This window comes from Dreissena polymorpha, chromosome 7, assembly GCF_020536995.1.
Source record: "Dreissena polymorpha isolate Duluth1 chromosome 7, UMN_Dpol_1.0, whole genome shotgun sequence".
NCBI classification, from domain to species: Eukaryota; Metazoa; Mollusca; class Bivalvia; order Myida; family Dreissenidae; genus Dreissena; species Dreissena polymorpha.
Genome location: NC_068361.1, coordinates 101,809,669 through 101,815,067, shown reverse-complemented (window position 1 = coordinate 101,815,067; position 5,399 = coordinate 101,809,669). Strand labels below are relative to the sequence as shown.

The window sequence follows — 5,399 nt, the reverse complement described above, 5'->3', positions numbered from 1 at the left end:
TAAAGTTGTCAGTCAGTCGCCCGGTCTTATAATCAGTCAGTCATCAATGCTAAAAGTCAGTCACACAGTCTTACAGTGAGTTGCCCAGTCTAATAGGAAGTCGCACAGTCTAATGGTTAGTTAGTCGCCCATTCTAATAGTTAGTCGCCCAGTCTAATAGTCAGTTGCCAAGAATAATAGTCAGTCGCCCAGTCTAATAGTAAGTCGTCCAGTTTTATAGTCAGTCGCACAGTTTAATAGTCAGTCGCCAAGTCTAATAGTCAGTTGCACAGTCAAATGGTCAGTCAGTCAGCCAGTCTTATAGTCAGTCGCCCAGTCTAATGGTCAGTCAGTCACCCAGTCTAATAGTTAGTCGTCCAGTTAAATAGTAAGTCGCCCAGTTTTATAGTAATTCGCACAGTCTAATAGTCAGTCAACCAGTCTAATAGTCGGTCGCCCAGTCTAATTGTCAGTCAGTCGCACAGTCTAATGGTCAGTCAGTCACTCAGTCTAATAGTCTGTAACCCAGTCTAATAGTCAGTCACCTAGTCTAATTTTCAGTCAGTCGCCTAGGCTAATGGTCAGTCAGTCACTCAGTCCAATAGTCTGGGAGCCGTTTCATCAACGATTTACGACTAGTTGTAAGTTACGATTTACATAAATTACGATGTTTCAATGAAATCGCGTTTCATCAAGCAAATCGCAAATTAAAATTACTTAAATTTCATACATAAATATACGACTGGGTAAGGGCACCTGTAAATTAACGTAATGGCGGTCGTTTTTGTCATCCACGGTGACAGGAGACGAAAAATTACCAATGCCAATGCTTTTTAGGGAGAGAATTGTTCTCGAAAACCTAAGAGATGAGAACATTGCTTCGATATATCGTCTAAGTAAGGGCGGAATAGAGCGATTGTTAGTTTTGATCGGGGAAGACATAGCACCAACTTGCCGGCGAGCTCATCCCTTTCATTCCGTCGCTTAGGTATGTAAATATGGCGAAGAAATCATTGATTTAAACAAGTATAATTATAAAATTGTATTTATTTTCAAATAGCAAATAAGTAGCATTTAACCCAAAAACTTTAGAGTAGTTGCCCTTTGTTTACTAAGCATTTGACAACTCGGATTTTGCAAAATGGTTGAAGAATAAGTAATTGTTGTATCTTTTCTTAATAAAAGCATTCGATGATTACCGGTATTAGTTTAAGCATTTATTGTTGTGTTTCTTTACAAATGACTTTATGTTAAACTCATTCTATTTTGTGTCGACGTGTACTTATCGATGACTTTAAGTGCAGACTGATTTACCCCACCCGCTAATGTTGAACTTGTAGTTGTTCTACTTCTAAATGTTATGATTGAACAATACTTTACCTCGAAATTGTTGATTATAACATCGTGATCATGAAAATGAATATGACATCATGATATTGTTTGTGTTTGCTATTTTTAAACAAGTTTATTGTATTGGTGAGTTAAGTAGATGCTGAGTAATGGTACCTTATCATTATGTATTTAATAATTGTAGAAAAATCACCTTTATTGTTTCTATATTGTTCTCATTTGATTACAATGTTGTTCGATTGGTCATTGTCAGCTCTGATACTACTTACCTGTACCCCGGGTACTCTTTAAGTATACTTACATGTAGAGCTAACCCTGTTACAGTTCATATACTTTAACATAGCCGGAAATTTAATGCTAAATGGGTTATTGTAGGCTTAATTTTTTTAAATTATGTTCACATTAATGTCTTTTTATTTTTCTCAAATAATCTTTATATCATCGAAATTTATACTCAAGAAGCATATTGATGCAGTTTTTTCAAAAGGTAAGTTTAATTTAGATAAACAATATGGCTTTACATTTATCTGTAGTGCACTGTACCACATCGAATTTTGGGCAGGAATACAACTCGGGTACAGCCTAATAAGGACCGGGTACGTTTAAGTATATTAACCTTACCCGAGGTACATGCAAGTATGGTTAATGATACCAGGGGTACATGTAAGTAGTACCCAAGCTGTGAATAACCAATCAAGCGTGAGTAGATTGTACCTTATGTCTTTAATAATTGCAGAACAATTACCTTAAATATTTCTATATTGTTTTCATTTTATTACAATTTATTTATTTGTCGAATTCAATTCTGCAGTGCTATAAATATGCACCCCCCATCCAAAAAATTTATTTCGTGCATATTGATGGGGCTTTTTTATTTATTTACTCCTTTTCTGCATTCCTCCCTTTTGTGTTGGTAATGTGAACATGAAATGATGAGCACTTTCATGTTAATGAATAACTTTTATTTTTTATAGATTTTGGCATATTGCCAAGGGAGATGTTTACTGAGGATTCCATGCCATTAATGTGCAGGCTGTTGCTGACGCCAGCATGAGGTAAATGTAAATACAGTATTATGATTCATTACCTTATCATTAAATTTGGTATAAAAGCAGATAAATACCATAAAAGGTTGAAATAAGCGTAATGCTTAACATCTTTGACATCTAATAATAATAAGTTATGTACATGCGCAAAAATCATTAACTACCACAATAAGCACCATTAGCACTGTGTGATCAAGCTTTTGTTCTTTTATGTGTTAGCCAATGCAGCTATCAGTATTATCTTTAAATATTGTCTTAAGTTACATTATTTCATCTAGGTAACTAAAATATAGTGATTTGATAATACTTAAGCTAGTTTTGTGAAACTTATTGAGATGCTTTCCTACCTTAATCTAACAATATTAACTGTGGACTGCTGTTTTATCAAAGACAAAGCAACTGCCCAATAAAATATTTCAATTTACAGCAATATCTGAGCACCAATGATGAGGGTCATTTGCTGGGAGATAGTGGGTATCCGTTAAGGACTAACCTGATGACCCCTTAACCTCATCCCTCCCATGCTGCGGAACAGGCCTACAATGACCATCTATGTAGAGGGTGGGTAGTAGAAAGGGCATTTGGAGTGTTAAAATCACGAGATTGGTAACATATTATATAGGTTGTGAAATATAAGTCTTATTAGTGCGAGATCAACTTACCACATAGTATTTAAATGAAGTATTAGTGCCAATCTCTTTCTTGTGCCTCACAGTGTCTTAAATCAAACGTAACTTCTAAAGCTTGATAACGTACAACTTTAATTATCAAATTTTAGAATTTATATGTAAATTAACTTTTATAATAACTGCATGTTTGCATGTGTGAATATGATGTTTCATAAAAAAATGTCTGTTTAAATAAACTGATGATTTATTCATTTTATTTAAAATCTTAAAAATTCATTTTGCTTATCCTCAGACTCTATGTATGAAATATTGTTTACTAGTGCATTTAAATGATATTGTGCATTAATAGTGAATACAGGCACAAATAAAGTGTTTTATAGGCTATAAATTATATATAATTTATATTGAAATTAAATTAATGTCAATGGTATCAGGACATTTTAGTCACTTAGACAAATGTCTATGTTAAAGAAATACTTTTGATATTTGTTTAGATATCTGCATGCCACTGGTGGATGTTGGCCTTTCAAGTCCAATAAGTGCTGTGAAATATCAACTGTGTACATGCCCCTGCATAACCTGTGTCTGGATTCAAACGTTCCACTGATAGAGGAATTGGTTGGAAACGTGATGGAACCGGATTTTATGAACAACACACCAGTACATCGAGCAGCATGTGATAAGAGGCAGCAGCTGATCAAACTGTTTCATAAAATATGTTAAAAATTTATAGTTATAAATGTTATAAAGTGATAGATGGCTTGAGTCTTCTCTGAATAGGCAGAGCTACACTACTCAGCCAAATGGCGTAAAGTTGTGTCATAGCTGATTTGGAAGGATTGGTATTCCTGGTCGTCTAGACACAATAGTTACAACAGCTGATGTTTGCATGTTTTATAATAGTGTATGCATAATTTTTCTAATATTTACTTCAAGGTTATAGGTTTGTGAAAGAAAAAAATGCCAATGTTCTGAGGACCAATAAAAAAAGTTATGTGTTAGGTATTACCAAGTGCTTGAATTAATATTTATTTTAAAGGGAACTTTTCCTAAATTTTGGCAGATATTTAAGTTTTTCATTAAACGCTTTTATATTGATACATGTAAACACTGGATCTAAAAAGCTCCAGTAAAAAAAGAATACAATTAAAGAAAGATAAAAAGTAACTCCTACAGGGCTCAAACCACTGACCCCTGAAGTAAAAGCCTCACACTAAGACCACTTGTCCGTCCATGTTGATACAATGAGTGATGTATTCTACACTTTATATAAGTAATCCTCATAGTGTCACAAAATATAACGACAACAACAGAACTCTACAAATTATTCAATCGTCGAGTGTTGCAGCAGATAGTTGCAACGCTTTAAAATTTTCAAGTTTTTAAATCGTCAAAAGATGCATATAACGGATATTTTAGAGCATGGTAAATGTTCAGTATTACTGTTTCCTCACAAATATCATAACTACAACAAAAGTTTGCGAATCTTAAACTTATTTTTTTTAATTTAGTCAATTTACCAAAACTGGAAAAGGTCCCTTGAATATTGAACAGTTATCTGAGCTCCAGAAAAGATCATATACTCAAGGTACTTTTCCCCATTAACAATTATTCAAGTGATATTTTACCCACTGACTTTCGCTCTAAAAGGTGTTCTCTGTAATGAACATTCTCAAAGCCACATTGAAACAAGGGCTGTTAGTAAAACATGCATGCCCCCCATTTGGGCTGTCAGTTGTAGTGGCAGTCAATGTGTGAATACGTTTTTTGTCACTGTGAACTTGACCTTTGACCTAGTGACCTGAAAATCAATAGGAGTTATCTGCCAGACATGATCAATGTACCTATGAAGTTTCATAATCCTAGCTGTTAGCATTCTTGAGTTACTATCCGGAAACCATTTTACTATTTTGAGTCACCGTGACCTTGACATTTGACCTAGTGACCTGAAAATCAATAGGGGTCATCTGCAAGTCATGATCAATGTACTTATGAAGTTTCATGATCCTAGGCGTAAGCATTCTTAATTCATCATCTGGAAATCATTTTACTGTTTCGACTCACTGTGACTTTGACCTAGTGACCTGACAATCAATAGGGGTCATCTGCCAGTCATGATTAATCTACCTATGAAGTTTCATGATCCTAGGCCTAAGCTTTCTTGAGTTATCTATCATCCGGAAACCATCTGGTGGACAGACTGACCAAGCAAAACAATATACCCCCTCTTCTTTAAAGGGGGGCATAAAAAGTGGGCTTGTAAATGTATCGGTACTTTATTATAATAAGTGTGCTGTCTACAAATATGGATATTATTGTCATAAAAAATAGAAGTTTTACAGTATATTAGATTGTTTCCGAATGTATTTACTAAACTTTACCCCTTTATGATTCT

At 34.4% G+C, this 5,399-nt stretch overlaps 1 long non-coding RNA gene across 1 annotated transcript; it reads left to right on the top strand.

Moving 5' to 3' along the window:
- Positions 1–1,111: 1,111 nt before the first annotated feature.
- On the top strand, positions 1,112–3,890 carry LOC127839442 (uncharacterized). Its single transcript, XR_008030351.1, has 4 exons — positions 1,112–1,180; positions 2,304–2,384; positions 2,803–2,936; positions 3,499–3,890. It is a non-coding gene; the product is annotated as an uncharacterized LOC127839442 (long non-coding RNA).
- The last annotated feature ends 1,509 nt before the right edge of the window (positions 3,891–5,399 follow it).